The sequence below is a fragment of the Belonocnema kinseyi genome, chromosome 9 (assembly GCF_010883055.1).
Source record: "Belonocnema kinseyi isolate 2016_QV_RU_SX_M_011 chromosome 9, B_treatae_v1, whole genome shotgun sequence".
NCBI classification, from domain to species: domain Eukaryota; kingdom Metazoa; phylum Arthropoda; class Insecta; order Hymenoptera; family Cynipidae; genus Belonocnema; species Belonocnema kinseyi.
This window is the reverse complement of record NC_046665.1, coordinates 117,097,474-117,118,671: the sequence shown is the minus strand read 5'-3', so window position 1 is coordinate 117,118,671 and position 21,198 is coordinate 117,097,474. Positions and strand designations below refer to the sequence as shown.

The 21,198-nt window shown below is 25.9% G+C and overlaps 1 protein-coding gene across 1 annotated transcript in view; it reads right to left on the bottom strand.

Moving 5' to 3' along the window:
* Positions 1–20,529, bottom strand: part of LOC117180918 (facilitated trehalose transporter Tret1-2 homolog) — an 889,009-nt gene extending 868,480 nt beyond the window's left edge. The window contains exon 1 of the mRNA XM_033373546.1: positions 20,231–20,529. The gene's annotated coding sequence lies outside the window, so the exon portion shown is untranslated. The remainder of the gene's footprint in view (positions 1–20,230) is intronic.
* Between the last annotated feature and the right edge of the window lie 669 nt (positions 20,530–21,198).

The following is a 21,198-nucleotide window of genomic DNA, read 5'->3' as shown; positions in this document are numbered from 1 at the left end:
AATATTTCTAGATTTTTCCCAAGCTTTAAAAATTCTTATATATCCTTTGAGCTACTCAAAGTACACTTTTTTTTAATTCTGTGAAATAAAAAAATTCTTAGAAATTTTCTAAAAATTGTTATCCACATATCTAAAATCTTAAAAAAAAAATCAAGTTTTTTCGGAGAACCTAGAATAATATTCCTATAAGATTAAAGTGAGTGCACCAAAAGAAATAATATATTAATTTGAAAATTTTATTTTGCATTAAATATTATGTTTTGTTCAAATTATAAATTACCTAATTTTTTTTTGTATTCTGGATTGAAAAATATTTTTTGATTGAAAGTTTAACAATTTCATTAAAAAGTCGTATTTTCTGAATTCAACCCCTTTTGCTTCGAAATTAAAAATAATTTTTAGTTTAATAATAAACTATATTATATTTTCTGTTGAAAATTCATATATTCGATTGAAAAAATTAACTATTGTGTAGAAAATTCGTCTCTTTTCGAAAATATTTCACGTTTTTTTTTCAAATACAAATAGCTGTAAATTAATTTTGTGGTTGAGCATTTAATTCTTCTGTTAAAAGTTCATTTTTTAATCGATAATTAAAAATTTTACTCAAAAAATTCGTAAAAAATTTGACTATTTTATCAAAAACTCATTTTTCAGTTAAATATTCTTTGTTAAAAATTGAGTGTTTTACTTGCAAATGAATTTGCATGCTTCTTTAAAAGTTGAACTCTTTTGTTAAAAATTCTTTTTCATTGTTGTTGAAGATTCATCATGTCAGTTTTTGTTAGAAATTTTTCAATTCATGGTGATTCTTCCCTATCTTATGGTAGGTAATTAATTTTGTTTCTTCAAAATATTTTTCCAATAGATCTGTATTTAAATAACTTGCCGAAATGCTTTCTATCTCTACCGTTTGAAGCTGGATTTTTATTATAAGCTCTCGCATTCTAAAAATTTGGCCAGGAGAGTGAAAACTGCAGAAAAAACAGGTACTTATTATTAATAAAAAACTTTAATTCAATTCTGGTTATTAAGGGTCATTATTTATATCAATTGTTATAAACAATTTTTCAACCGAAATTATGACCAAGAAAATAATGTTGTTAATGCTAGATAGAGGTTTTGCAACAATTTGAAGCAACATTATGACACTGGGTGATTTGAAAGATTGTTTAATAATAAATGACGAGTCTACACGATTTGCTTTTAAAAATAACAACTTTTTAAGAACAATTTAAGGAGCGAAGTTTTTATTCGATCGGAAGATTTCTTTTTTCTCTCAAGAGATATATCCTCGATATAGACAGGGTACAAGTTTTTAATTTTTCTATGCAATAGATTCTCAGGTAACACTGTTCAAACATGGCTATTTTGTTTAAAAATCATTTGTTTATAACCTTTTACATTGCAAACGGTTCATCATACGAATAAAGTGAAAGACGCAAAAAAGTTGTATTTTTGCTCAGTCATGCTAAAAATGATTTTATAAATTTTGTTTGTGAATAAATAATGAAATTTAAAGAAACATGTTTTTAAAGAATTGACCTAGATTTTGAAAAGCTACCAAAAATATTCGTAATCAGGGGTCTTTTTTAAAAACGCTTTAATTGTTAAATATTTTATTATTTTTAATTTGGTGATTGTGAATTCTCTTTTGTTGAAGCTCCTTGGGCTTTAACGAACACATTCTCATCACGCATCTCGTGCTTCGCACTCCATTTTATCCGAAATGGGAACTTTTTACATTTTATTTATTACGAATACTTTAATATTTGTTTCTTATTTTTCATCAAATTTCATTCTCAGCTACCCTGCAAAACGTATCATTTCAATCCATTTATATTATTGCAATTCATAATATGCATTGATATTGAAACAAAATTGTTTACATGCTCTTATTTTTATAATTAAAAAAATTGCGCATCCCATTAAAAATAAATTATTATGAAATATTTTATTGCATTTTTTATGATTTTTCCATGTACTTAATTCGTTTATTTTTAATTTTTTTACGATTTAATCCAAAAATACGCATCTTAACCTTAAGTGTTCTAAGCCAATTTGCAGACATAATTTATTCAACAAATTTAGTTAAATACAATTTTATTGAAGCTTGTGTCCTTTTTCCAAAAAGTTAATTTTTTTATTTTTAGTATATTTTTATACCAGGAGATTACACAAAAATTGTAGATCGTTTTTGGTTAAACAACTTTTGTCTTCTGATTGTTTTTTTCGTTTCCCGTTTGTTTTTCCAAAAAATTAATTTTTTTACATTTAAGCTTATTTTTTACGAATAAAAGAAAATCTAATCGTCATATCTATAAATTATTATTAAAAAATTTTCCCATCTTTTTGGCTAAAGAACTTTTATCTATTCATTTTTTTCCTTATATTGTGTCGTTTTTCCAAAAATATTATTAATCATTTTTAATGTTATTTTTTATGATTAAAACAAAAACTACGCGTGTTATCCACAAATTATTAATTGAAAATTTTTAGTTCTTTTTTGGATGAACAACTTTTGCCTATTCATTTTATAATGTTTTTGTTTGATCTGAATTTGAATTTTCGATTTCCACGAAAAATCAAAAAGATGTTAATCTTGTAGAGCTTTCAAAATGCAACGTGTTTTTTTTTCTCGACTTTTTTTTCGTGTCTTTCGCTGTTTGACTTAAAATGTTCGTTAAAAATGCACCTAAAATCTTTCTTGTATAAAATTTAACTATTAGTTTGAAAATTTGTTTGTTTTTTTAATTAAAAATTTTATTGATTTTAGTATAAATTGTATAATTCTTGGATAAAAATTCAACTATTTTATATTTTTGACTTGGTCTAGAATAATTATAGAGAATTGAAAAAATGATTTTTTTTTGTTAATCCGCAATTTTAAGCTTTCATCCCAGGCGTAAAGAAACTGGGATTTCAATGCACTTTCCGTAATTTATTCAGCTTTATTTAAATAAATTATGATAATCCTATCTGAAAAGTAATGATTTAACGGTGCCAGTAAGTTGGCATATTGCTGACTATGTGCATTTTAAGTCCATACGTTTATTCTCTAGTTTCAAGCCCGCTTTATCTTTATCAAGATTTATGTATCGAAATAAGGACGTTTCATTTCAAGATTCATTAGTTTTACAAATGCACAGTGTACCTGGTTTTCAGATTAATTACAATCATAAATTAGAATTTTTTATTAAATTTTTTCGACCTTTCTAAAATCACAAATGTGATTTTAAATTAATTTAGGAAGAGGAAAGTCTCGGGAAATATTACTAGCAAATGGTTATTATTGAAAATAAAGAATTTTCCAGTATTTGAAAATACTTTGATGAAACTTCAGAGTATATTAAATAGAAATTGCTTTTCTTCAAAACAAGTTTATTGATCAATTTGTCGCTTGTTCAAAGAATTGGATTATTGGAAATTTTGTGAAAACCCCCATTTTTTTCTTTGAAAATTTAACTTTTACATTAAAAAATTATTGCATTTTCAATGGTGATAATTTTTCTATTCTCGTAAATAAAATTTATTTTAGTATTCTGATTTTTCCGTAAAATTTTCTTAAAAAAAAAAATGTTTACAATATGTTTTAATAAATTTACAAATGAAATTGTGAATTTTTAATTTAAAAAATGTATTTTTAACAAAATAGTTCAAGTTTCAACCAAAAGAGTTGAATTCTTTAACCATCCAGAAAAATATCACTTTTTTACAAAATTGTTAAATTTTCGAGCCGGATCAATAAATTTTCTTCAGAATACATCAATTTTCAACCAAAAAAATATCAATATTGAATCAAAAATGGAATATAGTCACATTTTCAGTTGAAGAAGTTAATTTAAAATTTTTTAAAAATAAGTAAATAGTTCGATTTTCCACTAATTAGATGAATTGTGAAAAATAAAAATCAATTTTCAATCAAATAGTTGTATTTTAAACTTAAAAATACAGATTGTAATACGAAATTGGAATAGTGAAATTTGCAGTTAAAAAAAATTTTTCAACCAAATAAAAATGAATTTTTAACAAAATAGTTATATTTTCAACCAATGTGATGAATTTTGTAATGAAATGATCAAACTTCGATTAAAATAGATCAATAATTTTGAAAACACAAAGATGGAATGTCAATTAAGAAGATACATTTTCTATAAAAAAAATACGAATTTTCAACTAAAAACCTTAGTTTTCAACAAAAAATAGAATACTTAAGTTTTAAGTTATAAATTTAATTTTTAAGCAGGCGAAAATCGGATTTTTAACAAACATGATTGATTAAACAAATCACTATTATTTTTAATAATATTCTGTTTGAATTTATGTTTGTCCACTTTTAACTTAGAATGACGTAATACTGAATTCAATTTCAAATATAACAATTTAAACAAAATATTATTATTTATAACTATCTCCACCTACAGTAATTTTAGATAGTTGCGTTCTGTTCTAAAAATTTTAATTTTGTTTTGTCTTCCCAGTTATTTACAAATAATAAATAAACAATAGAGAGAATAATTTTTTTAACAATTTCGTTTTTGTGAATATATTTATCTGATATGAAAATTTGAGGAAAACCCGCAACTTTCTACCATTAATCTAAGAGAAAGCCATAATAACTGTTTTTGTTTAAAAATTGTTTTGGCTAAACTACAATAATTATTACCTTACTCTTAGTGTAAAGTAAACAAAAAGGTGAAAATTTCAGAAAAAGGCGAAACTTTCTAACTTTATTTAAATAGAGTATTATTACAAATATTCGGGAATGGTTTATCCAATTATTTTTGTTAACTTGAATTAATTATTAACTCTCTTTCATTAAAAGGTTGAAATTTAAATAAAACTTTAATTTTATAGCATTATACTAAAAGAATATTATTATAAATAATTAATTTGCTTAAATAATTATCGTAGTTTTATTTGTTCGTTTTCTTAAAAATTCCGCTGTTACAGTTGAAGATTTATTCTTTGAGTTAAAAATTAGAAAATTCATCAGTTTGTTTAAAAATTGAACGATTTCAATTCAAGTTCGAAACAGATCTCTCTGAGTTCAAAATTCAACTATTTGATTGGAAATTTGTTTGTTTTTTTCGTTGAAAATTCATATATTTTGTTTCAAACATAATACTTAATATTTTGTTTGAAGATAAAACTATTTGGTTCAAAGTTGACGTCTTTTGTTAAAAATTATCATTAATATAATTATTTTATTTATTTTAAAACTATAAAATTATAATTTTAATATAATTATTAATATTTAAACAAAAATATTAATTTTTATTCATCTTTTTAGTTGAAAATTCATTACTTTGGTTGAAAATATATTGTTTTTGTGTTTGGAAAATTTATTCATTTAACTGAAATATTAACTATTCAATTTTCAACTTGTTTGAGAATTCATATATTTTTTTGGAAAATCGTCTTTTTGGTAGAAAATTAATCTTTTTTGTTTGACAGTTGATCTATCTTGTTGAAAATTTAATATGTGTTCCAGAAAAGTTAAAAATTTGAAGTAGTTTAAATTTAATTTAGTATATGTAGTACCAACATTAATTTTACCTAAAAATGCAATGAATGTTACGTAACAGCAGCTAAAATAAAAAATTATTTGAATCGTACATCACTCACAGTATTACAAACGTCTTTACAGAGAGACCATTATTTGCAGGACGAGTTGTGAAATCATAGTAAATATAGTGACCAGGCCCTAGACAATATATGAAATTTCTCAATTTTTAAATAAAATATTACTAAAAATAGTGTTAATTTTAATTTTTTTTTCAGTTCCGAATATCTTATGATCTAATGGATTCTATGGGTTAATATTTAAGCTAACTCTGAAATCCTCATTATGGAGTTTTTGGAATTAAACGCACCCATAAAATTGTAAACTTGTATTATTTTGAAATTATTCCAATTGTCACAAGTATCGTTAAAACCCTTTAAGTTCAAAATTATTCTGCATTCATCTTAAAAGTTACATTTTAAGGGACCTTTTATCACTAAAATTCTCTACCGCCTGCAGCCGAATATTTATTAGAAGCGTTACCATTCACCTAAAAATTTGGTCAGTGGACTAAAAAACTGCAAAAAACTGCTAAGCGCAAGTAGGTCTTACCGACAGATGAGTTTATTGAATTATCATTTCCATAGTTGGTGTACTACCAGCACGCCAAGATTCAAATCTAAAAAATGATAGCATTTTTTTTTAAATGGACTTAAAAAATAAACTTTAAATTTTTGAACTCAAATATTTAAAACTTGGATTTTATAGATACAGAGGAAATTTCCAGGAAACTTACGTTTTTGAAACCGCGCTGCAAATCTTTTTAACAATTTCTTCAGCAATTTTTGAGAGATGTGCTTTCGGGTCGCAGATTTTGCTGACCAATTCTTTCGATAATGACTTCATTTTGTTATCACCTGAGCACCATTTTAGTGCTTTTTCCATATTTACATTCTTATTTGGCATGTACTCGTTTACCTAAACTCTTGCGAGGATAACCTGTTAATTATAAAATTAAGGCGTAAGAAATAAAATTGTAATTTGAAGGAATCTGTATTATCATCAGAGATAGTTAACATCAATCAGTGGATATGTCTTTTTCACTACCATGAAAATATAAATCAACTTAGCGATGAAGTTAACCCTTCAAATCACAGAAAATACTTAACGTCATTTTCAGGCTGGATATAAAATAAGTTTAAAGAATTCAAACATTAAATATATTCTGAAAAAAGATCTACTCTCTTCGCTCCACTGGGAATCGAACCACACAACTTCCGATTGCCGGTCGGGTACCTTTCTATCAATCTATTAAAGAGATTGAAAGAAGAAAAAATTTAATTTTAATATTTGAAAAATTTATTTTCCATCTATTCTGAAAATAACGTCAAGTGTTTTCTCTTATTTTAAGAGTTAACTTCATCAATAGGTTGATTTCATTTTTCACAGTGCTGAAAAATATATCTAAACTGATTAATGGTAACTATCTCTGATGACAATACAGATTCCTTTAAATTACTAGTATCATAAATGTAACACCTGTCTTGAGATAGCGTATATTTCTGAAAAAAGATTCTTCTTTCGATCTCTCTTATAGCTTAATGGGAAGGCATCCAATCTGCAATCGGAAGTTCGGTAATTCAATTCCCAGTGGAGCGAAGAAAATAGATTTTTTTCCAGAAAATATTTAATCAAAAATTTTTTAAATTTATTTTCCATGTACTCTGAAAATGATGTTAAGAATTTTCTGTTATTTGAAGAGTTAACTTGATCGATAGGTTGATTTCTATTTTCACGGATGTGAAAAATATATTTACACTGAATGGTGGTAACTATCTCTGATGATAATACAGATTCCTTTAAATTACTCGTATCAAAATATGAAACCTGGCTTGAGATAGCATGAACTTTAAAAAAAAAGTCTTCTTTCAATCTCTTTGATAGCTTAATGGGAAAGCACCCGACCGGCAATCGGAAGTACAGTGGTTCGGTTCCCAGTGGAGCGCAAAGAGTAAATCTTTTTCAGAAAAATTTAATTTTGAAAAGATGAAACTGTATCCTGTCGTTAGAAAATTCAAATTTAACATTAGTCTAAGCCTGGCAAAACTAGGCCTTGACTAGGCGATCAAGCCTGGTTCAATCTACAATAAAACGCATATCTGACCAGGGCCTTCAGATAGCCACACTAGATTCCCGAGCCGGGCTCAGATTTGGCCCTAATTTATTTTCGATTCCGCGCCATTTTATTCTTGGATTTTTTTTTATAAAAAACTCATCAAATCTGAAACTATTTTTAAATTATTTATGAATGATGAGGTGTATGAAACTGTCGCCTGTCACACAGTGGGATAATATCAAAAACAAGGTTCAAAATAACTTTTACCATTGTGGATTCTTCATTTGCAAAGTAAATTTTTCGCTTAAAAATTGCTTGCTTTCATAAAAAAAATAATAATCGATTGCAAAAATTTGTCATACGATATTTTTTATTAATCTTGTGAACAAATTATATAAACAAATGCATAATGTGGACATTAAAAGCCAGAAACAAATTGTTTTTCTTCTCATTTTCTTAAAATTATATCGCCAGTGATGTTTAATTATGGAAAATTATCATCCGATATATTTTTTTAATTTTATAAACAAATTGTATAAACAAATGCCCAGTGTGTAGTGTGATATTTTGTGTAGATTTTATAAACAAATTATACAAGCAAATGGGAAATTATCATCCGATATTTTTCATTAATTTTTTTAAACAAGTTATATAATCAAATTTATTACTTGGTCATTATTAGTTCGAATAAACATAATTGGTGACATTATTTGAGGAAAATGAGGAGAAAAAGTAATTTTTTACGACCTTTAAATGTCCAAGTTGTAAATTCTTTTGTAGAATTTGTTTATAAAATTATTTTAAAATATCGGATGACAATTTCCCATCATGAAACCTCTTTAGCGACGTAATTTGAAGAAAATTAACAGAAAAACAGATTTCTTTCTGCTTTCAAAGATCCACACTAGGAATTTGTTTGTATAATTTGTTTATAAGATTAATAAAAAATATTGAATGATAAATTTGTATGACCGAGTAACATTTCTTCGATGAAAGCAAGTAATTTTAACGCAAAAATTTACTTTGCGAATGAAGAATACATCGCGTTAACTATTTATTAAGTTAATTTGTTTATAAAAATTAAATTAAAAATTTCATAATTTTTCTTCTTCTAACTACCCGTGCATAAAGCCTGACAATGCTGTTCATAGAACATTTTTTCACGAAGAAGCACAAAAAAGCGAAAAAATCTACTTTTTCTTCATTCTTTCCATTAACATAAAAGTTTGAAAAAAAAATTAGGCCACATAAATCTCTTCAAAATTTAATGCTAAATAGCGTTTTTTATTTCATTCAACTGCGTGTCGCTCCGAAAATGGTCTCTACATTCGGGCCAGTTCGGATTTGTTCGGTCCGCGTCGCGTCGAAAACTGGATTGGTTACCTTTGGCGCGCTTTTTGAAAATAATAAAATCAGCAAATAATTTTTTCACGACAAATCGTAACTGTAAAGTTAATAAAAAATATTCTTTGTTCCCAAAATATACTCCTAAAGTAAAAGTTAAAATAATTAGTTTATTACACTCCTTAAAAAAAATGATCATTAGAAAGAGGGGGGATAGGGGGAGGGGGAGAGAGAGATCTGGGCACCGTTTCAGTGATTTTTCCATATATTCTTTATGGTCCCTTGCTAAGTACTCGTCATTATAATAGAAAAATAATTAATTTGTTCCCATATAATTATCAATAAACTAATAAAGTGGCAAACTGATTTGTAGTTTTTAAAGGCAAAAACATTCTCTATAGGTTCCAGTACTGCTACGTCAGCGGATTTACCCACAATTTTTCCAGAATAACCTGCTAATTATAAAATAAAGCATAAGTGATAAAATTGTTACTTTCAAATTAAAAAGTTTCAAATTCAATTTCAAGGCTGAAACGACCCCCCTCCCCTCTACTGCGAACTTCAGGTTATTTTTGTCAAGCGTCGTTTTTTGGCTGCCCCTTCCGTGTATCGATGAAGGCGCTTAAGCAACTTATCCAACTGCGCATGTGCTGAAAAGCGCGGGTCTATTTGAAATCAATAAATACTGTCAATAATAATACAGATAATTATTTTAAACAAATTTCTACATCTAAAAAATTAATTAAATTGAATCAAAGAAGTAGCTGATTTCTTTAAATAATTTATTATCAATGTCATATTACAAATTTATTCTTTGTGATTTTAAATGGACCCGCGCTTATCGGCACATGCGCAGTTGAAAATTTGCTATACATGACTCGTGAATAAAAATGAGGTGTGCTGAATATAAAAAAATGTTTTTTAGAAGTCATGACATTGAAGTTCGTAGCAATATTTCTCACATTTTTCTAAGAATGATCATGAAAATAACGTTAGCCTCTAAATTTTGACATACATCCATTCCAGATAAGATAAGAAAATCTGCTAGAATAAGTCTTTATTTTTAAAATTTTGTAAATATTTTTATATAATTTATTATAAATTATGGAGGGTAGTGATTTGTGCTGTTGAAGGATTTAAATTTATTTATATCCCCTTTTGAAACGAATCTTTTTTCGCCTATTTTCAAATTTATTTCCTTTTTTTAGTTTTTTTTTTGCTTAAATGCGAATCGAATAAATAATATCTTTGGTTCAGAAATCATCTCCTTTAGTTAAATATTCTATTATTAGGTACAAAATTTAATTACCTTATTAAAAATTCAAAACGCAATGGACAATTTTTTTTAATTTCCATGCACGTCACCCAGGCATTTTTTTGAATCAGCAAAAAAATAAAGATGTTTATTAAAAATAATATTTAGAGGTTCCGCAAGCCCCGTGAAGTTCAACACTTATTTACCATAAAAAAAAATGCGGCGAAAAAAAACCATAAGTGAAAAATTGGGTTTTGTGACTTTTTGGCGGTGAGTAATATTTTTTTGCGATTTTTTTAAATACAAGTAGTTTCTAATAAATAGAATACTACTTTCTACTAATAATTTTATATTTAAATAAATTGTTTAAAACATTTATTATTGTTTTTTAGCAATTTTCTCTTAGAATAGAGTTAGAAGGTCTCGGGTTTTCCGAATTTTTCAACTTATTTTCAACATTTCCGTTAAAGCGAGGCTGAGATTAATTAATTTCAAACTAACTAATTGTTTAAACAATTTATTATTATTTTGAATTATCTTCTTTTTGAATAACGCTATAAACTTGCGGATTTCACGAAAATATTCAAATTTTTGTCCACTTTTTACCTAAAGTAAGGTAACAATTAATGAAAATTAACAAAAAAAATTGTTTTAACAAATTATTATTGTTTAAAACTATCTTCTCTCATAGCAATGCTAGATATTTACGGATTTTTCTTAAATTTTCCACATTTCGTGCACTTTTCAATTAGAATGAGGTAATAATTAGTTTAAGTTAACAAAGATAATTTCTTAAATAATTGATTGTTTTTAATAATATTCAATTAGAAAAATTCTGAAAAGTGACAGGTTTGATTCAAATTTTCTGCTTTTGGTCCACTTTTTATTTAGAATGATATAATAATTGGTTCAAGTTAACAATAATAATTTTCAAAACAATTTACTATTAATTTTAATATATATTCTCTTAGAATAATGCTAGAAAGTTGAAGGTTTTTTTTAATTTTCTACTTTTAGTGTAGTTTGCAATTAGAGTTAGATTATAATTAGTTTAAGTTAACAAAAATAATTGTTTAAACAATTTATTATCATTTTTAATGTTATTCTTTATGAATAATGGTAGAAAATTGCGGTTTTTCTTCAGTTTTACACTTTAGGTCCACTTTTCAATCAGGGTGAGAGAGCAATTAGTTAAAGTTGGCAAAAATAATTGTTTAAACAATTTATTATTGTTTTTCATAATACTCACTTTGTATAATGTTAGAAAATTGCGTTTTTATGAATTATTCCACTTATTGTCCACTTTTCATTTAAAGTGAGGTAAAAATTGATGAAAGTTAACAAACATCATTGTTTAAATAAAGGATCTTTGTTTTAAACTATCTTTTCCTATAATAGTACTAGATAGTTACGGTTTTCCCTGACAATGTCCACTTTTCGTCTATTTTTCACTAAGAATGATGAAACAATTAATTCAAGTTAACAAATATAATTTTTTACATAATTTATTATTATTTTTAATAACCTTATCTTTGAATAATCCTAGAAAGTTGCGATTTTTCTCAAATATTCAACTTTTTGTTTACTTCAAACCTAGAGCGAGGTAAAAATTGATATAATTCAACGAACATAATTGTTTAAATAAATGATTCTGGTTGTTGCAGTTTTTTCTCAAATTTTTCTCTTTTTATCAACTTTTCATTTTTCAAGCTAACAATTAATTTAATTTTACAAACATATTTGTTGAAGTAATTCATTACTATTTATAACTATATTTTCTAAGATATTTATTACAGATTTGCGCTTTTTCTGAAATTTATAACTTCGCCTTGAATTTTTAGTTATGAACATATAAAACAACACAAACAATCGTAATTTAAACAGTATTTTTTTTGGTTTATATATTTTTCTAAAGTAGAAAATATATTTGAAAAATTCATTTCCTTGAAATAAGTAATGAGAGTGTTTTTGTTTAAATTCTAAGATAATCTATAGAGAAAATTTGCTAAGAACAATAATACATTTTTTGCTCCTAATTTTACACTCATGGGGGTTTTTTGGAACCCTATCAAACAAACCAAAGAAAAAAACAGAAGAAAGAATGTTTTGACCACGTATGAATATTAAAAAAGCGTTTTAAAACAGAAAAAACAATATAATACATAGAAATTTATAAAAAATCATAGAATTTTTTTGCAATAATTTTGAATTTGTATTATTTATACTCACAAATGATCATTAATAGGGACAATAGAGGAATGGATAAATTTATTTTCTTTGAATGATTATTTTCTAAAAACTGACTTCAATTTCATTTCTATCAGAATTCATGCTACTGCAGTTTGTATGAAGATTACACAAATTCTTTAAAGCGTGACAAACAGCACTAATTTGAAAATTTTGTCACTCGTGACTACAGATAAGACAGGTGTACAAATAAAAATATTACTATTGGGATTTAACGAATAAATCAAATAGAAGAAATTAAAAAATTATAGATTTTTTTAGCAATAATTTTTAATGTATATTTTTTATACTCACACAAAATGAATGGGTATAACAGAGGAATAAAGAACATTTTTATAACGATTAGAATGCAAAAAAAATTAGCTTATAAGTTTAAACATATACTCTAGACAATATAAATTTTGTTAAACATTAAATAAGTAAATAATAGAAAGTTTAGAAATTAGAAGATTTGTAACGCTTTAACTTATAATTAATAAACTAATTTTTGTTTTTAAAGTTACAATTTTTAACGCATCATGAAATTTCACTAAACATGTGTAGATATCAAATGTATTTAGAAATTCACTTAATGTAATTTTTCGATTAGACCGAAATTGGAAAAGTAAGATTATTTTCAAAATTAAGGACATTTTTTACAAGCAATTCATATGTTATTGTTTTATTTTTAAGTCAATAAACAATTTGAAAATCCATTATTAAAAAAAATTTAATATTAGAATTTACAATTTCTTAAACAATAATTAATAATTACGAATTGAAAGCATTTCAAATTTTATAAAATATAATCAACGAGCTTATTTTGAAAACGTTCCTATACAAATTATTTGAGGTTGGGTGGAGTTTTGAAAGAAAGGTTAATATTGGAATTCACGAAATTATTCCAATTCTTGGAAAGATTTGAATTCGAGGAACTCTTTGAATTCACGAAATTATTTCAATTCACGGCATTATTTTGATTAGTGGAACTCTTTGAATCGAAAAATTTATTTGAATTCGTAGAACGCTTTGAATTAATGGAATTATTTCAATTCGTAGAATTATTTTAATTTATGGAACTCTTGAATTCACGGAATTATTTAAATTCATGAAATTTTTTGAATTTATGGAAAAAATTGAATTTTTTAACTGTTTGAGTTTACTGAATTACTTCAATTCGCGGGTTTATTTGAATTGGCGGAATTCTTTGAATTTACGGAATTATTCGAATTCTTGGAAAGATTTGAATTCGAGGAACACTTTGAATTCCCGAAATTATTTTAATTTTTTTAATTTGACTCAATCGTTACATTTGTTGCATTCCTTCAATGGACATAATTGTTTAAATTTGTAGAATTCCTTGAATTTATGGAATTCTTTGAATTTGTGGAATTCTTTGAATTTGTAGAATTCTTCGAACTCGCGGAATCATTTTAATTCACGAAATTATTACAATTAGTAGAACTCTTTAAATTCACACAGTTATTCAATCCACGACATTATTTTAATAGGTGGAACTCTTTGAATTGACGGAGTGATTTAAATTCGTGGAACGCTTTCAGTTCGCAGAATTATTTGAATTTACGTAAATATTTTGATTCGTAAAGCTCTTTGAATTCATGGAATTATTTCAATTCTTAGAATTATTTATATTTATGGAACTCTTTGAATTCACAGAATTATTTGAATTCATGGAATTTTTTGAATGTACGGAAAAATTTGAATTTTTTAAACTCTTTGGATTTACTGAATTACTTGAATTCACGTGTTTATTTCAATTGGTGAAACTTTGAATTCACGGAATTATTCAAATTCTCGAAATGATTTGAATTCTAGGAACTCTTCAAATTCACGGAATTGTATGAATTCGTGGAACTCTTCGGATTGGCGAAGTTAGTTGAATTCGCGGAACTATTCGAATTCTTGGAATGATTTAAATTCGAGGAATTCTTCGAATTCATCTTCTTGGTTAAAAATCCAAGTTTTCTAGTTAAATATTTATAATTTTAGTTTAAATTGGTCACTCTGCTTGAAAATAAAACTACTTGGTTGAAACTCAATTGTTAAAAATTCATATTTTTTGTTTCAAATTCATCACTTTTGCTAAACTTTTGTTATGTAAACTTAATTTTTTATACTTAAAATTTAACTTCTGCATTCTTGGCTGTAAAATTATTTTTTTATTTTCAAATTCAACTTATTTCTTAAAAATTTATGTAAATTATTCAAATTTTTACCGTTATCGTTAAAAACTTCAAAGTTCAAAATTATTCTAAATACAACTAAAAACTTAAATTTTCAGTGACTGCATTCTCTCAAATCCCCTGCCGCCTGCACCCGAATTTTTATTAGAAGCGCTTGCATTCTGAAAATTTGGCCAGAGGAGTGAAAAGCTGCAGAAAACCCTAGAATTTTTCACTTATTTTCAACTTTTCAGCTAGAGGGCATCCAATTATCAATTCAATTTAACAGAAATAATTTTTTGAACGATTGACTATTATTGATAATTATATTCTCTTGAAATATTTCTAGAAAGTTACAGCTTTAAATAATTTATTATTAATGTAACATTACAAGTTTATACTTTGTAATTTTTAACAGGTCCATGCTTTTTGGAGCATATGCAGTTGAAAAAGTTTCTGTGAATTACTCATGAATAAAAATTGGATGCGCTCACTTTTTGTATTTTTATCCAAAGTGTGTGGCTAAGGAATTTGAATTTTCGTTTATGACACTAAAAAAGTATACCAAAGACCAATCCAATCTATCAATTTTTTAAAAAGTTATCATGCTTAAAAACAAAAAATTTACAGACTCACAGACAGACGGACAGACACATTCGTAAAAACCTATTTTTCGGATTCAAACAGTCTCAAAACGTGGAAATTTAAAAAAACAGGGGTAAAAACGACGATTTTTTTTTAACAGTCGAATTTTAAGCCGAAAATCTGAATTTATAGGAAAAAGTTAATTTGCAACGAATCAGTTGAATTTTCACAAAAATAGTCACATTGTCTGTTGAAAAATTAATTTTAAACCAAAACTTAAAAAAATTTCTGGTTAAATCAACCGGAATTCTGGTTAAATATGCCCTTACTATTTTTTTCGGTTAAAGTAATCAGATTTCTGATTTTTTTAATCAGAATTTCTGGTAAATCTAACCAAAATTCTGGTTACTCTAACCAGAACAAAATTATAAGGGCTCATTTCACCAAAATTCTGGTTAATTCAACCAGACATTTATTTGAGTGAAGAAAATCGAGTTCTTAACTAAAATTATGCATCTTCAATGCAATAGTAGATATTTTTAAAAAATTTCACTAACGAAACTAATTTTCTACCAAAAAATATGAATTGTCGAAAAAATACATCAATTTGGGATCAACTAGTTAAATTTTCTAACATATTATTGTACCGAAAAGACGGTTTTTCTACAAAGCAGGTCAATTTTCCATCCCAAAATGTATACTTTCAACCAAAAATTTTATGTTAAACAAAAAAGTCAATTTTAAATAAAAAATTAAATTTTTAATCAGACGTTTGCATTTTTAGCCAAAAAATATCACATTTTTACAGAAAGAGACGAATTTTCGACTCAACCCGATGAATCCTTAACAAAATAGTCGAATTTTTAATGCAAAAATTTGTTATTCAAGAAAGGACAAATATTGCGCTTCTGTGTTAATAAATAAAATGAAAAACTAATATTTTTACAATTTTATTGCTTATCCGTCGGAAAACAATAAAAATAATTTCGGAATTGATAAAAATTGGGATAGTGACATTAAATATACGAAATTAATTTATTAAATGTTTCAATAATTTTTATAAACAAATTATATAAAGAAAAGTAAAATTCAGCTATTTAAGGCAAGAAATAAATCGGATAATCAAAATTGTTTAAAATTGTTCTCACAGTGATGGGAAATTATGTAAATGAATTGTTATATAAAATTGATTAACGTTTAAACAAATTCTATAAACAAATACACTATTAGGTTATGCGTTCATAGAAATACATAGTGCTTTTACTAAAATGACTCTAAAATGGTTTAACAGTGACGCAGAATTAAAATTTAGTCTTTCCAGCACATTTATTAATGTTATAAATAAATTATATAAACAATTTCAGACAATTTACCGAAATACATTCTGCTTTTACTAAAAAGACTTTAAATTAATTTAACAGTGATGTTTTATCAAAAACCTTTTTCCTTTCAACATATTTGTTTATAAAAATAACAAATTTGTTACAAAAATCTATTTTTTCTCGAAATAACACAATTAACCCGATTTAAAATCATTCTAATTATATTAGAATGTATTTCTATAGACAAATGTCCGAATTGTAAATGTTTATCAAATTTTTATAAAAATTAACAATTATGCTATCAGGACAAAGTTTTCTAATTGCATATCACTGTTCGGCCAATTTGAAAAAGTTTCAATGAACGCAGAATATACTTCGTTGAACAAATAGCTGAATAATGAATTTGTTTATAGAATTTGTTCATAAAATTAACAAATTCAGCTCAGTTACAATATTTTTTATTTTACTCCAGCAGCAGTAGAATTCGAAGTAGATTTGTTGGAATTAAACTATTTTTTTAAACGGAGAACCACTAAGTTTGAAATTTGTTCATACAATTTGTTTATAATAATCATTTTAAACATTGAAGGAATTAATTCAATATTCTAGATGTCGCTACACTGATCTCGATTTATTGCAAGTTTATTCCAATTGTTTACGGACAAATAAAAAGTATAATTGTAAATAACCATTTTTTCACTTTATTTATTAACAAAGAAGAAAAATAAACTAATAATTTTAAAAATGGTGCTAATGATATACTTTTTAATTCAAATAAGTGTTTTTTCAATTTTCTTGAGCCTGTACAACATAGAGCCTATTCATTTAAAAATAGCCAAACTCTCTGTTTATTTACGAATATTGTTTAAATAATTAATCATTGTTGTCAATTGAAAAAATATAGAAATAATTCATAGCAATGACGTTTTTTCTTGATCTCATAAAAATAGATCCTGTTAGCTTAAAAATAAACAAATTTTCCATTTATTTCAGAATATTATTAAAATATTTTTAACAAATTTATTAATTTGAAAAGAACCATATCAAAGTCATCGTAAAAATATACTTGATTGATACTGTACACACAAATTGAACCATTTCCTTTAAAATAGTTAAACTCAGAAGTTGCTTGTGAATATTGTTGAAATAATTAATGATTTTTGTAAATTTAAAAAGTATGATAACAAATATTTATATGCAAAAACAATTTTTGTGGATTTTGTAAATAAAAATTGAGCCTATTTGTTGAAAAATAGTCATGGTCTAAACTCGTTCATGAAAATTGTTTAAATAATAAATAACTGTTATTAATTTAGAAAGTATTATTGCAAAGTATCATCACAAATATGTCCTTAATCGATTTCATGCCCAAGAGTTGAAACGATTTATTCAAAAATTTCTGAATTAATTAATTAATTAATTCTGGATTTGTTGACCAATATTGTGTATATAAATAATAATTGTTTTCAATTTTTAAATCCCATAGGAGGCTGTTATTGCAAAAAATCTATGGTCGCTTTTGTAAACCAAAATTAATCCTATTCGTTTAAAAACCGCCAAAATTCATAGTTAAAATATTCTTAATCAATTCCATAAAAAGGTACAATTCGTTGAAACATAACCAAATTTTTAATTTGTTTATGAATATTATTAAAATAATTAATAATTTTTATCATTAAAAAAAAAAATCATATCCAGTAGTCCACGTGAAATTAGACTTTTGATTCCGTATACACAAATTGCGCCATTTCCTTAAAAATAGCTAAACTCAGAATTTGTTTTTGAATATTGTTTAAATAATTAATAACTGTTTTTAATTTGAAAAGCATCATTGCAAAGAGTCATAGTCATAGTCAATTCCGTAAAAAATCCCATTCGTCGAAAAATAGCCAAATTTGGAATTTGTTTAAGAATATTATTTAAATAATTAATAAGTTTTGACAATTTTACAAGAATCATATGTAGTAGTCATCTTAAGACGATATTTGATCTCACACAAGTTGAGCATTTTCTTTCGAAATTAGCTAAACTCTGAATTTGTTTATAAATATTGTTTAAATAATTATTAATTTTGTTGTTTTTAAGAACATCATAGAAAGGGACATAGTACAAATATTCTTGGTAAATTTGGTGAAAAAAATAGATTCTATTCTTTGAAAATAGCCAAATTTTGAATTTGTTTAAAAATATTATTCGAATAAATAATAATTTTTATTCATTTAAAAATAATCATATCCAATAGTCATCGTAAAAATGTACTTGATCGATTTCGTACACACAAATTGCGCCATTTTCTTAAAAAATAGTTAAACTCTGAATTTGTTTTTGAATATTGTTTAAATAATTAATAATTGTTGTTAATTTAAAAAGCATCATTGCAAAGAGTCATAGTAAAGATATTCTTAGTCAATTCCGTAAAAAATCTCATTCTTTGAAAAATAACCAAATCTGGAGTTTGTTTAAAAATATTATTTAAATAATTAAAAAGTTTTGTCAATTTGAAAAGAATCATATCCAGTGTTCATCTCAAGAATATAATTGAACGATTCCGTAAACAAAAATTAAGCCTTTTGCTTCAAAAATAACTAAACTCTGAATTTGTTTTTGAATATTGTTTAAATAATTAATAATTGTTTTCCATTTTGAAAGAATCATTTCCAATAGTCATCGCGAAAATATACATGATCGGTTCCGTACTCATAAATTGATCCTTTTTCTTGAAAAATAGGCTATTTTTAAATTTTTTTATGAATATTGTTTAAATAATTAATAATTGTTTTTAATTTGAAAAAAATTATATCAAAGAGTCATAGTAAAGATATTTTATGTCAATTCCGTTAAAAAATAGATCCCACTCATTGCAAAATAACAAAATTTTGAATTTGCTTATGAATATTATTTAAACAATAAATAATTGTCAAGTTAGAAAATATCATAGCTGAGAATCAATAAAAAGTTGGTCTCTGTTGATTCCTTAAAAATTGAGCCTATTCATTAAAAAATATTGAAGCTCTGAATTTGTTTATAAATATTGTTTAAATAATTGATAATTATTGTCATTAATTAGAGAAATATCATAGCAGAGAGTCCTGGTAAAGACGTTCTTAGTCTATTCCATCAAAAATAGATCCTATTCGTTCAAAAATAGTCTAATTTTGAATTTGATTACTAATATTGTTTAAATAATTAATAATTTTTGTCAATTAAAAAAGTAATATAGCAAATAGGCATCGCAAAGACATTTTTAATCGATTCCGCGAACGAAAATTTGGCTATTCATTGAAAAATATTCAAACGGTGGATTTGTTTATAAAAATGTTTTTAAACAATTGTAAAATATCTATTTTCAATTATCCTAACGAAATATTAATGTAGATTTCAATAAGGTTAACATTGACAATCCCGAAAAATAACTTTTTTTATTAATTTTCTTATTAATAATTAATTAATAATTTGATAATAATTTGTTTATTAATATGTTTATAACTAAACATTATTTGTAGATAGTTTAAGCACAGATGTACAAGCTCCTTTTGTGAATCTGAAAATCTTGGAAAAATTATACTTTCTGAAAAGTTATGAACAAATAAAAATGTCAACATTCTCCCTAAATAAAAAAGTACCCACTTTTTCTCAAAAATACAAAAACGTAAAACTTTTTTGATCCTAGAAAGCTTGCATTGAAAGAAGTACCTTCAAATCGAATGAATGGTGAAGGCCAAAAATTGATTTGTCCATAGAAACTTTTTTTACCCCACTGTATGCCGGTTAGATTTCCCGGATTTCCCTGATTAAAAAACACTTGAAAATCACACACAAAATAAAAATAGGAAATAAGATTTTAATTTTGGTTTTGAATGAAGAAATAATAAAATAAGCACATCTTATTGTGGTGGATCAGGAACAGGAGAACCCGGAGTGTTCCATCCCCCTGAAGCGGTGGCGGTCGCGCGATTCGGTCACGGGGTCAGTTCATGGGGACGAAAGGAGAGGTCGTCGTACGGGAAAACGGGTTTATAGGATCACGATCGGGTTTACACCACACGCCGAATCGCGGGCAACTGAACAGCCCCGATCCGCTCCGGCGGTTCGCTCTGGCAATGCGCGACCCCCTGCGCAAAACTTACCCCTGTAGTCCTATAGTCCTACAGACCTACAGCTACACCACGACCTGCACCGCATGGAAAAGGTTTGGGGTAGGCCTCCCTCGCGGTCGCATCGGCGCGGCGCCCGCGTACTGGCACAGTGGGATAGCATCCGAAAATCGAGACCAAGAAACTAACAAAATATCCGATTTCAGTGAAAAGGATTTTCTAGCTTTTTTTATCTTCGATTTCGAATTTTTTTTTAGAATTTTCAAAATATAAATGATAGATCCAAAATTGAGACCGGAAAACTCAAAATTTATCCGATTTCAGTGCAAATGATTTTCTAGGATTTTTCTTTTTCTGGATCTCTGATTTTAAATTAGTTTTTCGAATTATCAAAATAGAAATGATAGATCCAAAATCGAAACCGGAAAACTAAAATAATATCAGATTTCAGTTAAAATTATATCTTAGGCTTTTTTTATCTCTGATTTCGAATTCGTTTTTAGAATTTTCAAAAAATACATGATAGATCCACAATCGAGACCAAAACACTAAAAAAATATCCGATTT